This window comes from Meleagris gallopavo, chromosome 8 (assembly GCF_905368555.1).
Source record: "Meleagris gallopavo chromosome 8, MGAL_WU_HG_1.1, whole genome shotgun sequence".
In the NCBI taxonomy this organism is placed as follows: domain Eukaryota; kingdom Metazoa; phylum Chordata; class Aves; order Galliformes; family Phasianidae; genus Meleagris; species Meleagris gallopavo.
Genome location: NC_139411.1, coordinates 25721039 through 25735472, shown reverse-complemented (window position 1 = coordinate 25735472; position 14434 = coordinate 25721039). Strand labels below are relative to the sequence as shown.

Sequence of the window (14434 nt, the reverse complement as noted above, 5' to 3'; positions counted from 1 at the left end):
TTGTCTGTCCATTACTAGACCATGATTTATTTAGCTCTAAGCCTGTGCTTAAAGGTGTATCCAGAGCTTTTTCCAACTGCTGATATCACAGTGCTGACACTGTGCTGTGACTCTCCTTTGCGACCCTCATGCTTTCAAACATCCTCTGCCTCAGACTTCCAAAGAATAAAGAAATAGCTGTGGTTAGTTTGCTAGGTCAAAAGCAGTCCAGCTGAAAACAGACTCTTACTTTCCCCATAGCTATGCCTGCAACTGAAAACGGGATTTTCTTTTCAAGTTTTGTCAGCTTTCCAACTCTTTCAAAAAAGAGATTGAAAGGGGAATGAAAGGAGAGAGGGATGTAAACCTTAACATGTGTACAGCTGTGGCGGGGAGCAAATGCAGGGAAAATTCATACTGCAGTTGGTGTGCCCTCCTGCAGCCCAGGCTGAAGCAGCCCCTGTGGCTGCTGTGCTGTTGGCGGGTGTTCAGTGGATCGCAGCTGAAGATGCTCATGTGAACCCATGGGAATCTGTTCTGTCAAGTTCCTCGTAGCTCTGCTCAGTTTGGTCTTATTTTTATTTAATGCTGTTCTCTTCCCTACTGCAGTTTGGTGCAGCTCCTCTCTGCAGCTTCCATGAAGATGCAGGGATGAGAAGTATTGCAGAGTTAAGAGAAGAGAAAATCTCTCCATCTCTCTGTCATCCTGCTCAGACACAAGATTTAGACAAGGAAGAATGGAAGGCTCACTTGAAGATGGCCTGGGAGTCTGCTGAGAAGGGATGTTCCACAGCAGAGGAGGTGATTGTCACTCAGTCCTAGCTTTTGCCCCTAGAGTAGGGACAAGTGAAATCCTGAAGTACAAGGCAGCAGTGTGTCTTTCAGGGGATTTTTCAGAACAAAGAGGTCACAAGAAATGGTTTACCCAGACTCTAAGATGCTCCAAGGTCTGCATTTTCACCTTACCTGTCTGTCCCTGTTTGGAAATGTGTGTTGTCGTTTATTGCAATACTCATTCACTATCCACACAGCTGCTGAGGCAGAATCAATGCCGCACTGAGTTCTCATTAACTTCTGGGTGAGATGTGCATGCTCCTGGCTCTGCTATGAAAATGGCTGTGATTGCCCCCCCTCCACAGATGTCCCTTTTGTCACTGCATTTGCAAACCTGACCCTGGAAGTCAGACTCCATTATAGCAACAATCACCAGACCAGAGGGTAATTAACCAAATAGTTGTGGTTTTTTTTTCCTTCAACACCAAAAAAGCAAACAGCAACAAAATGCATCTTGGCAAGGTAATTGAAAGAAACTCGTCACTTTTAATGAAAGTTGGAGTGATTGTATTCTAAGCCAGTTAATTACATCACTGTATTATTGCTGCCTGACAGATGAACTTAATTTACAGTCAGTGGGGAGTTAACCCAAACTAGAAGCTCATTGCAATGATTTTATTGATTTTTAATGGGCTTTAAACTGGATCTTTGAGCAGGTTTGCCTTCATGTTTCTATAGTGCTGATTCATGTAAAAATAGAGAATCAAAGTCTACACTTAGTGCAATTTTTTCAGGCAGAACTTCTTTAATGATCAGCAGTGATCACATTCATAATGTAAAGTAACTAGATTCTCTTCTGACAAAATATTCCAAGTAAAAAAAAAAAGTCTAAAATATGACTAAGTATTCCAAATATCCAACATATTGTTACTAGCATTATGTCTGCTTGAGGTGTTGTAATTACTTGTTGTGTTTGTTCCTACAAAAAAGATGTTGTTTTCTCTCTCCAAACATTACTATTTTGATATTCTGATTTTCAAAATGTCATTTTTTCATTATTTTTTCACATTAAAGTCTTCATAAAACCTGTATCACATAATAACTGAGAGTAGCACTTTCAAGTGCTACCTTTCTCATTTTAAGCACCACTCTCTCCTTTGGTGTAACAAATGAAGACACTACCTTCAAAAAGAAAGTAAATTGTCATTCATTTTCTGACTGTTTTTAAGCTTTATTAAGGAAGTGTTCTACAATTAAAGAAAGTAGGAAACGTTTCACTTTATCCTTTATTTTCCGAAGGCAAAAATGCTACTTTATATGAGGTAAGCTTGAAAGGGGACATTTTTCTACCAAAATCTCTTTGGGAAAATGTTCCTTCTCTGCAGGGTATTTGTTGCAGCTTTTTTCTTCTTCATAAGACATTGAACCCATACTCTTCCCAACCGAATGATGGATGCAATGCATTTACTGTCTTCATTTCACGATCCACACAATAGCTGCAATCTAGGTGCTGTCTTGAGACAGTTAGATCCATCTGTGTGCTTCTGCCAGATTTTCAGTTCCGCAGCTGCTCAGTAAAACCTAAGCTGCTTTCCAATTAAATCAGTGCTGTTTAATCTACAGTGTTTATACAATACTTGCTTTGAGTCACAGATGAAATTTGTACATCTAGAGACCATCTCTTATAAAAATATGTAAAGTAAGAATGAACACCAGAGACAGAATTATCCATATACAGAGATGGGATTTACAGAAGAGAGCTTTCTTGTGATGCTCAAACCATAAAAAATGCATCTGAAAGTTTATTGTGGCTTTCTGTAATATCCAGACAGGAGCCCATCCTGCTCTGCTCCTAATTTTTCAGGGCAAGTGTAAGAAGTAGAAAGTTTCTTCCTGTTGATAGTGTACTTGCTGGGAGAGTAAAAAAGTGAACTTCTGCTGTCTGTGCACTAACAGACAATAGCTAGCAGGGATGAACACCTGGTCTAAACTCCCTGGAATTTTAAGTTCCAGCCTCAAAAGCATCTGACTGATCCTTCACATGTTTACATAAAGAATGTCAAATATCACACAGATTAAATGTTCACTCCCTGAGACGGGCACAGGCTCAGCAAGGTTTAAAGTTCTCTTTTCAGCTGCTATAAAAAGCACTGCAGCTCACCATTCCCGGTGATGAGGGTTTGTCTCGTTGTTTCTAAATTGCCTTTTCATCGCACCTGCTCTGGTTCAGAGAGGCGCTGAGCAGGACTCTCTCCCTGCTCCACAACAGGCTCATTGCAGTTGCTAGTACTGAAGTGTTGAGCATACAGCTGCAAGGCATAGCCTCTCGCTAGAAGCCAGTCCTTTTACATTTCAATTTCACATTTTTGTTTTATACTGAAGGGATTCAGAGTTGAATCCTCTTATCAGCCCAAGCTTTGGCTCAGAGACTGAGGAGTGTTTGCTCCCTGATGCTAGATCTGCTATAAGGGAGGACTCGAGAATAAACATTTCAAGAAGGTGAAAAACTCAAAGGCAAACTTGGATGTAAAGTGGCAGCCAGTAAAAGGTGAAATGTTAGCAGGCAAGGGTAGCTCCAGCTCTGGGAAAGAAAAGCCCTGTTATGACCAGGAAGGTTCATCCGGGCTCTATGACAGGAGGAGCTGGTTAGCTCTCATTGTTCATTAGCCTATGGACTCTGGAGTACTGGGCAAGTCATTGGTGTCTAGGTTATCACTGAATTCACCCTGATCTGGGTAATTTCATGGGATTTCAACATTTTTATAGAGGTACAGAATAGCATACGCATGAAGAAAAAGAATGTAGGTTTGATGACTGGTCTGGAAAAGAGATGAATCGGGGGGGAGGTGTTGTATGATAGAAGTCTGCTAAATCTTGTGTGGTGTGGAAATGTCTTGCTTCTGGCAAAAAAAATAACTAAGAGACATAGTTTCGTAACAGAGGCAGGTTTAAAACAAAGGAAAGTATATACTTCACACAATGAAGAGTTCTGGACCTCCTTGCTGCAGGATATGTGTTTAGTGGGCAGTATCGCTTCAAAAAGGAACTAGACAAATGCATCATAGAGATGTCCCTTGGGAGCTATGGTCATCACTAACTCCACAAATAAACAAACTCAAAGCAACTGATGGTTGAGAAAGCAGTCTTCCCCAGACTGGGAAAATATTATGTTGCATTTTCTTTATTTTACTCTTCCATAGAAACAACATCCTGTGTAGGTGGAATGTTGGCCTTTTACATTGCAAGTTCACCCCACATTGCAAGTTTGAAATTCAAAGATTAATTTACTTCTATATAACAAGTCATAAAAGTCTATATAACAAGTCATAGATCCTCAGAAAATATGGCCTTCATTGATGGTCATAAGATTAGTTTGCTCAAATCCAATAGATCTGTTTTCAGTGACGGTCATTATTTTCAGATAATAAATGTTGTATCAGCAACTTTGATAGCCTTTTAATGCCTTTTCTTTTAGTACAATGCTACGTGGAGAATTGCTTAATGTACCAAGTTACAACAAATTTAAGCTACCAAAAAATGAATTTATAAGGCTGCTTAATGTATTCAGTGCATTGTCTTTTGCCAGGGAAATAGCACACTATAGGCAAAGAAAACAAGGCAGCATATTTTCTTTATAATGGAAATGCACTTGCCCTGAGACAAGAGTTAGCCAACTAAACTGACTCCCAATTCAAGAACTGATTCCAAGCCCAGTTCTCTGCCAGCTTCCTTTGTGTAACATTCATTTTTCACAAAAGATATTTGCAATTTCTGCTTGCAAGAATAATGAAAAAATACAAAATGTTTTCCCAGTCCAGGAGAACACAGTCATAGATCCAGATTCACTGGGAGTCAGGGACATGTTGCCATATTATAATATCTGAAAGGACTTTAATGTAATGCTTGGAAATCAACTATACTGTTAAGAGATTGTACAGTGTACCTGCAGAGATAATAAGCACAATATCTTACACAGAAATTAATTATGAAGCCAACCCCCTAACTATTTTCATGCAAATTAAAAACTGCTTCTTTAGATCACAGTAGAGTCTCCAGATAAAAATATTCCACTATATCTGTGTCCTGTGTCTCAGCAGATTTCCAGCTTGGATGCACGTTGTTGTTTAGTCGCAATGATTGGGTTTTTTTCTATTTTGCCTGGTTCATGTTGAACTCTAAAAAGTATTTTGGGTATAGAGGTTTTTGAAGACTGTAAAATGGCTCATAACTGAGATCCAGTATATCACAAGTGTGAAGAACTATATCATTAAACAGCCTTACAGAAGTTGTTTCTGCTTTTGCAGACGTAGTTAAAGTGAGGCATCCTTTCTTTTTTTTTCCTTTTGTGGCCATTGCACACCAGTGACTTCCCTGGGACTGCTCCCTGCCTGAAAACTTTCCTGCTTCAAAAGTTCTTCGTCCCTCCCTGTGCCATGTGCCAGTCACAGTTCCACGGGCTGCACATCTCTGTAATGACAACTGTATGAAATGATCCAATTTAAAGAGCCATTACAGAGCAACTGTAGCAAAGGAATTAAGGTGGGAAGTCACTAACTGACCAGCTGCCCAAGCAGCTGTAGTGTGGAATCAGTACCTGTGCCAGAGACATGCTTACACAGTAGGGTTAGCTACAACCGATGGTAGAATGGGTGCCAGTTTGTGGATAACCAACAAGAAGCAGGTGCTCAAAGGGGGATGCAGACAAACCACTCCACAAATAGGATTTTTGGTTACAAATCAGTGTTTGACTCTCAAGAACTTCACTCTTGTCTGTCACCATCCAGCTCTTCACCATCAGCACTTCATTCTGGTAATGATGATGACAGCCAGTGCAGCACAGAGCTGATCAGGAAGGAAATTCTATTCCTAGTAAATGATAGCAAAATCTCTGCTAATATGAATTTCAAAGGGCTGGTGTTACACATACTTCACTCATATTCACTCTGGTGCAAATAATTGGTACATGCTGATATGAGCTGAGTCACTTCATATTACATTACCTGAGGTAGCATCAGGAGTAGGAAAAGCAGCCTAACTCCACAATCCCTAAGAATACATAATCCTCTTATTTACTATGAAGGCTTAACCTCTAAGATTCACCCCATTCTTATGTTTTGAAAACTAATCATTTTTTAGATTGTAAATACACAGCTGCAGAGGTTTGATCTGATGTCTGTTGTTCGCTTCTATAGGGATATTTGGATGCCTGATGTCCAGCCTCATGAGATTAAGTACCTGTGTGGCCTGTTTCTAATGTAATGTAATAAGGAGCTTTATATTTATTTTTAGCCCTGTTTGTGCTCTCAAAACTTTACAGGGTGGCCTTAGCCCAAGAGAAAACGAGCTGCTTGTTTTCAAAGCCCTTTTCCTTTTGCTGTGTACTGTTGGGAAATCTTCTGTCACTGAAAATTATCCACCCCTACGGACAAACTCTCCACAGGCATTCACTCTCACTGACCTTTCCTGGCATGTGGGAGCAACTCTAGCCATGTTTTATGAGTAACAGTTCTTCATCCTTGATTTGAATTGTCCGAGGGGATTTCTGCTTTCGTAACCCTCTTCCTGCTTTTTTTTTTTTTTTTTTTTTTTTTTTTTTTTTTTTGGCAAGGAGGAGATTGAAGAAGGAAACAACAACCCTAGAGCAAGGAGGTGGGGAGTCAGCCAAACCTCTGGGAGCACAGAGGAGGACACAACAACGCTCTGTGTTCAGGAAAACTGATATACTTCTATTAGTAGTCTTGGGTCTCATCTGTGTTACCATGCATTACCAGTACTTAGATATATGTTTAAGAACACAGGTGACTGTGGTCTGAAAGCAACAAGATAGGTTTATCTGCCTATCTGCTCTACGTTTTCAAAGGGAAACTCTCCCCACTTTTCAGAATCTAAACCTAAGAATGTGGCTGGGAAAATGACAAAAAGATCAGACCAAAAGGCTGGAAAGATATAAAATAAAATAAAGTATGTCACAGCCTATTGTAAAAAAATTATTTCTAGCTAGGAAAAACTGACTTGCAGGACTAATTTGAGAATATATTTGTCATAAGCCAGCTAAGATGAGCCAAGATTTTTAAACCAGTCCATCCCTGCCTCCTTTGGCTAGTAGCAAGGAAAAAGAAACTGGGTGTGCAGCAGGAAGACTGATGCCAAGCTAATCGAATGTGCGTGCAGAGGGAGCAGCAGATGACAAAGACAGGATTGGCAGGATGTTGCCAGATTGTTTGATTAGCAATGGGATGGCTCAAGTGCTCCCTATCCTACCAGGAACTTGGCACAGATGCTGACACGTGACTCAGTCCCAAGCAGTTGTTCTCTGCAGTACTGTTTGAGAAAGGGCTCTGCTTCTCCAAAAATGGGAAGGGTATTAACAAAAACAAAAACAAGTATGAGAAAGAAAGGCTATGAGTCTGTCTATAAATGTTAGATTCTGGCTATTCTTTCTGTTAATACCATCCAAACTTCAGCTGAAATGAGATATTTGACTTGGGATAAAAATCAGATAGTCTGAAATTAAACCCAGCAAAAGTAATATGAGGGAGCATTGATGAGTGGGTATTTTCTTTCCCCTGCAGTTGATATCCATGTTATTGCTTTCTTTCTGTGTGTCCGTTTAGACCAAGCAGCCACAAAAAAAAATTATTATTTTTTTCCTAGGAGATAAATATGGTGAGAAAGGCAATGACACTATCTTCTAACACTAAAGTTGCAAATCTACTCTGGTGAAGCTAAGTGAAAAATGAAGCATACTGATTTCAGAGATGTATATATAGGCCTATGGAGAAGGCTCCAAACCTAAAAACCAGCTATCAGCACGAAACGTGGGTAGCAATTGCCTTTGATTACTAACAGCATGTTTTTCAGTCTACGGACAAAATACATATAGATTATGAGCAATTTTCTGAACCGTCTAAATCAGCATATTCAGATAGAGTCAAGTTTTTGATGCTATGGCATCACAGCTATGGTCCAAATTACATTGCACAGATGTACATGTAAATATCTTACTTACACTAAAGACAACTCAGAAAAATCAGGGAATCTGACACCTCCCCTGAGACTTTTAAGCTAGTTCAAATGATAAAATAAGTAAGTCTCTCAGAAACAAGATGGGCTTTGGTGATAGTTTGTACATTCAGCACATCAAATAATCAGCTGCTATGAATTTGGATAACCATGTTATAAGCCAACAGAACAGAAACAGTTTTTATCAAGTTACAGCTAGTCCAGAGAATATACATGAGACTGGTACATAACCATAGTGCAGATATACAGAGAAACTGTAATGCAGACAGCAGCTTTATAGTGGGCTCTCATATGCCTATATACTTCTAAACAGTATGTGTAACTACATTCTTGTCAGTTCTTCAGCATTTTCAGATGGATACATTACTTCTCTCTAACCTGTCAGTTTTCTGACTAACCTGTCATAACAATCTATGACACCATTTTCTAACAGCTTACCACTGCTTTACATGAAATGTGAGGGCTTTTTTGCAGTCACACATTGGAATCGTATTCTGAAATAAGAGTGTGGGGGAGATGACTATAAGTATAGATGTAAGCACATACGTATGTGTACGTAGACAGACTCACAGATCCAAAATATCTGCCTGTGAATCGTTAGAAATACAATCACACAGACTCAAGCAGCACAAGATGAGATATTTCTCCTGAGATGCACATCGTTTCTCAGCTTTGTGGAAAACTCCTTTTATGCTGTGACCACAAATGATGCTCTATAAGTGATACCACATTGCTGAGAAATGAACTGCTTGTTTGAATGGACTTTGCATTCGTTTTAGAAAAGGAACAACACCAGTTTCAGAAAGATTCACTTATTTACTTTGTGCCGTTTCCATGATTCATATTTCTTTTAATAAATCAAGCTAAAGAACATAACATCAAATCATAGAATCATGGAATCATCTGAGTTGGAAGGGATGCTTATAGGTCAAGGAGGTGCAAGGAGGTACAGGTTCTTGATTTGAGTCTCTGGAACAGCTGAAAACATAAGAATTGTTCAAAATATCATCTTTCCAAATTAATATGAGTTCTTGTTCTGTATTGTGCACAGCGACATGACACGATTCCTGGAATTTCCTGCTGATAGATGTTTCCAAAGATGATAAGAGATCCAAAACTATTGAACTGTAGTTGTTCAAATTCACAAGTCCTCAGCATAGATAATGATGCCCCAGTCTCACTTGCAGTTATTTCCATTAGATGAGTGTGGCTTATGGGTCAGAATGGGAAAACTCATGGGAAAAATGACAACTTAAAATCTAAAATATAATGTAGGAGGTTTTATCTGCGCTTCTGACAATACACAACTGTTATCTCTACTAATCTTGGCTTTTTCTAAGGACTGGCAGGGAGTTCAACATAACCAAATCTACTTTCTCTGAGGTGCAGGAACCTTCTGGAGCTTATAATAAAAGTTTGGATGCTCATGGAAATCAAAGCTACGTGCTCCTGCCCACAAAAGAGACAGGCAGCATTGCCACTGCCCTGCGGCCCCAGAAAAAGAAAGGAAATCTTTGAGGGACCTAAGAGAGGGGACAACAGAGAACACACAATCTGTGTTTACCGTAAACTTCTTCATTTTGCCTCCTTCCTACTTTCAAATGAAAACAGTCCCTGCTGTTCTGATATAGGGGAAAAATCTTTCCCTACACATAGCTTAAATTAAATTCTTGAAAGAGAAAGCAAACAGGTCCCAGAAAGGCTTATCTGCATCACAGAGAACACCGGTACCTCCTACCCCCTCTTTCCAGTTGAAACTTATCTTGGATGTTTCAGGAAAAAAAAGATGAAGAGAAACAGAAAAACAGCCAAGCATTACACAAAGAGAGTGTGAAACATGTTTCTGGCCTTTACTTTCATTTTATGCTACCATCTCAAAATCTTTCCCTTGTTTCTGGGCATCCTGTGTGACTCTTGTAATCACAATGAATGTCCCTCAGGCAACATTAACCCCTGCCCTGATCCATTTCTAACAATGATCGCATTAAACACTTCACTGTGTCTGCAGCTGTTTAATCGTTCATCACCTGGAAAATGGTATTGCTCTACTGCTCTGTGACACTGGCCATTAGTGGTGACAAGCAAGGTCTTCCTGAAATTAAGAATGTGACAATATGAACTGGCTTAGATTCGGCCTTTTACAGATACATCCAGTAATGAAAACTCCTTCACATTGGGACTGTCCAAAGCCCATTGACGTCAGTGGAGAGACCTGATCTCAGGGGGCTTTAAATCAGACTCTATAGCTAAGGTTTCCAAAGCAGCTGGGGGGATTCAGACACGTATCTTTCATTAAAGTGAGGATATATTAAAGCAAATGGAAGATATGTGTCTGAAATCCCCTAGACTGCTTTGAAAATCTAAAATACTGTGCAAGCTGTACAGCTTTCTCCATAATAATAGCTGCCAAATCTAGCTTTGGTAAAGGCAATAGAACTGCATTAAAAGATCCACAGAAAGTCCTGGTCCCTCTGATCCTTTAGGAAAACAGAGTGCTTTATTTTCAGCTTTAAACCCTTCCCACGTCAAAGACATTTGCTGGAGCAATTTGTGGGAATGGCATGCCTCATAGTAGCCAAAAGAAAAGAAATGCTACTGTTGCCTACTTAGAGTCACACCTATGTGGCTCATCAAGCTAGGATCAGGACTGCAACATCCCTCACGGACATTAAGGAATATTTGATGTGGGTTTCTCCATGAGCCTATGTGCAAGGCTGGTCTGGTTGCACATTTGTGATAATAAGGCTGAGCCCAGCACAGCACCACCATCATTCCAACAGCTCATCTCAGGAGAAGTCTTGGTAAAGACCCTTCTCCTCCTGTCCAGCTTTCTTGGGGACACTGCATTGTACAGCTCAGCCCCACGTAAGAACTCCTCCTATTTTCTGAGAAGCGGTGAGACAAGCCTTCTTTCCTATAGCCCACAGTGACAATCTACTTATTACTCAGACACAGCCTCACCTAATTACCTTGTTATTCTGTGGCAGGCTAGAACAAGGTAGCACCATTAAGTCAAGTGTCTTCATTTTAGCCATCCACTGCCTTCACACTCGATTTAGAAGGCAGTGGCAGAAGAGTGCTCTCAGACACACACATCCCATGCAGCTCAGATTGTCATGCCATTAGCTTACCCTGGTTATGTGTCTGCTTACAGACTTTTTTCTTTATTTCTAGCATTTTTGGACTACTAAGAACAAGTTACATTCTGCTAGAGTGACAAAGAGTAATTGCACTTTACATGTTATTTCTTGATGGTAGAGGTACTTCATACCTCAGATTGATTCCAGATTTCAAATATCAGAAAGTTTGATGCAGTCAGCTCAGGGTTTCCAATTCTGACCTGCCTCCTGTAAACACAATCAAAACCTTATTAGAAGACTCAGAGCTCAGACAAATGATAAGCTGAGTCCAGGGATCTGCCCATAGTTCATATTTTTAGTGCAGGAAGAATTGACTCAAAGGGAAAATTGATGTACAAGAAGATGTGATAAAGCTGACGTCCAGATAGCATGTGCTCTGCTGAGACGTTACAACCTGAGGAAGACAATTTGTGAAAGAGGTAATTGAGCATTTGAAAAGCGGCTGTTAATGATGGGTAAGATAACGACCCGATGAGCCACCTGTCAGAGCAGGTGATGAACTCTCCCTCTGATCTGTGTTTCTCACTACAGTTTTCTCCAGGGAAAATGGTAGCACACACTACCAGTTCATGATAAGAGAGGATTTAAATAAACAGAAGATTGATTTTCATGGAAGGTGAATTATTTGCATTTCTTATTTTTCTTTTATCACATAGCTGAAATGTTTTATCTACTTAGATTATGAGGAATGTAAATAAATTTATGTTAAATGTTAAATAAACATTTTCTTTCCTTTTTTCAATTTCCTTTTCTTTTTCTTTTTAATAAATCTTATTTGGGATGAGATTATGTTCATAAAGGCTACTCATGTAGGAGCAGAGGAGGAAACAGATGCAGTAACTTTTAAATAGAAGAGCTCATAAGCAGTACAAAAGAGATACTACTGGATACTACACAGTCACAAACGGCATTCCTGTTAAACCACTGGTATCAGAATGCTCTGGGATGAGAATTGAGTGCTCACGTGCAGCTCTGTAAATGGGCAGACAAAAGCAAAGCTGTGCATTCTGTGCCTGCAATGACGTGGCAAGAAGAGCTGCATTAAGAAACAGGCAGGGAAACAACAAGGAGCCAATGAGTTTGGAAGGAGCTGTCACCCATCAGGGCCTTGGAAACCACATCTGCTGCAAAAGGAGACAGTATTCTCTATTCAGCAGCCATTAGAGGAGTTGAGGATAGTATGGAAGGAGAGGAATTGGCCCCAGAAGTAAAGCAACTGTTATTGTGACACAGATTATATGATGATTGAAGATATTGACTAATACATACAGCATTAAGATATCTGTAATATCAGCAGCTGCAATAGTAATTCAGAGATATAGGCACTGATATAAATGGCTCACATGGGCTCACATAGGACAGTACGCAGTTTCATTTTCGTAGGTTAGAGGAAAGATGGAGCGATATTTTAGAAGACGTAGGAATCACATAAGAGAAATTTGTAGATCAGTTTGCTCTTAGCTCAGTGACATAAAGGATGTGGGGCAAAATTTGAGGGAAATTAAAGAACTTAGCATAAGACTAGAAGTGAGATGATCTTGGATCCCCATAATCTTCCAATAAGAAGACTAATAGGTTTATTATTCAATATGTTGTTTCCCTCTTTTGAATTTGTATGCAGCACTCAAGTACTAACAGTTAAAAATAATTCCTAAGTCTTTCCTTTCTCGTACCGAGATCAAGCTTGGCCATTTCTCTTCCACATACAGGACTAGAAACATCAGTCTTTGTTTTGAAGCACACATCTTATTTGGTTGGTTGATAGTTTCAGTCAACATTAGCAAGTTCCTATATGCCCTTCATGCTCTCAAATCGTCTTCACTGCCCCACAAGGAGATGATGACATCTCGACACCCCGCTTGCACTTAAAATTATCCCACTGCTATGTCATACTGAAACCTGAAGAGAAAAAGCTGCATCTCTCCCACCCAACAGAGCCACAGCTGCAGACTCCCGGTGGCAGAGAGCAGTGCCAGCCCACTTGCATCACCAAGTCATTATGCATCATTACAGTGCATCAGCGAATGGCAATGTCACCCCCACACATGAAAAAATAATGGTCTAACAGATGTGAAGTCATCACATTTTTGTCTCCTGGAAGATAAGCTAACAGCACAGAAGCAGATTTGTAGGGAAATTGTTCTGGCAAACCTTCTACAGAGAGCTCAATGCAGATCGGAAAGGATCGTGTGAGGTTTTGATTTGTTTGCTGTTCTTTTTATTACAATTTCTGTTTTGAGCTTTTAAGAGGCAACATTTCTGATTTGCACTCCAGCCGGTATTAATAAATATGTGCTGGGATCATGAGAGCTCCCAAATACACCACAGATTTCTCCCCTTTATATGGAGAACTAATACACATACCTGTGATAGTTCTGTGCCACATATATTTCCTTCAGCTAAAATAAAAAAAAATCATAAATGAAAGATCCCTTTATCTTTGCACTCTCAGGAACAACGCCTGCAATCAGTAGCAAATCCATGGATAACAGAGTACTACTGGGAGACATTGACACTAGCACTCATAATGGGAGACATTCACCATTAGCAGAAGGCTGTGTTTTATTCAGTGTCCCTAGTAAACACTTTAGTACTGGTCTGATAAAGCCCCAGTAACTTCTAATTAGAGAAGTCAGCCTAATAAAAAATCGTTCTTCATAGCAACCAATTTAGAGATTTTTATTTCTTTAAAATTTTGACATTTTGGGATGACTTGTGTCTTTATAGGAGATATCGGTCATTAGAAGAGGACTTTCAATCATAAAACATGATGTTTTTCAGGCAAATATGTTCTCCCAGGGACTTGATGACTGAGGCAATGCAGCTCAGGACCAGCCTGAGCCTTGAACCTGCTTTACGACCCAAAGAAAATCACACTTCTGTCCCCCATTTTTCCCCTACAGGGAAAACAATATGTAGAGAGTAATACTTTTTCTAGCTATTTGCAGGCTAGCCATAAGAATCCTTAAGAATATGAGAAACATACATTTGTAAGATCTGCATGTACATTCATATTTACATAAGCAGATAGAAATCAAAAACTCTGGCACTTCTGTCTTCCAGACCACTGGCTGCTCTTCTGGGCTGTATTTCAGCCAGTTAAAATTAATTCTGCAGAGCACATTCAAAACTAATTACAAAACAAAGCAAAGGAGTCCAGCGATACTCCCTCAGGCTGGCAGCAGACTCCCTGGGACCTCATTGTTTTTGTAGTCGTTGTTCATATGATGACAAGAAGCAACTTCTAGCCCTCACACAAGGCATAGCAAACACCATATCCAATAGTCTTCTGCATTAACACAGACAAATCAATACTATCTCAGTGCAGCTCACAGTTCTCTAAGTGAAGCCAGCATGTGCTGGTGGTGATTCATGCACTATTGTTAAAACATTAACTCACCCCTCACATTCTAACAGTGCTCAGGTGTATAATTATAGCCAGCCCCACGCTGACACACTGCTGCTCTTCACCCTTCTTCAGCTACTACATGCTTCGTGCAATGTTCTTTCTAATGAGG

The 14434-nt window shown here is 39.9% G+C and overlaps 1 long non-coding RNA gene across 3 annotated transcripts in view; it reads left to right on the top strand.

Annotated features, from left to right (window-relative positions):
- The window catches only part of LOC109368854 (uncharacterized), a 225057-nt gene extending 213388 nt beyond the window's left edge, over window positions 1–11669 (top strand). For 2 of the 3 annotated variants that reach the window (XR_014884716.1, XR_014884715.1), the window contains exons 9-10: window positions 589–780; window positions 6362–11668. This is a non-coding gene — a long non-coding RNA (uncharacterized LOC109368854). Of the gene's footprint in view, window positions 1–588; window positions 781–6361 lie in introns of all 3 variants that reach the window. The other variant, XR_014884714.1, reaches the window with a different exon arrangement.
- The last annotated feature ends 2765 nt before the right edge of the window (window positions 11670–14434 follow it).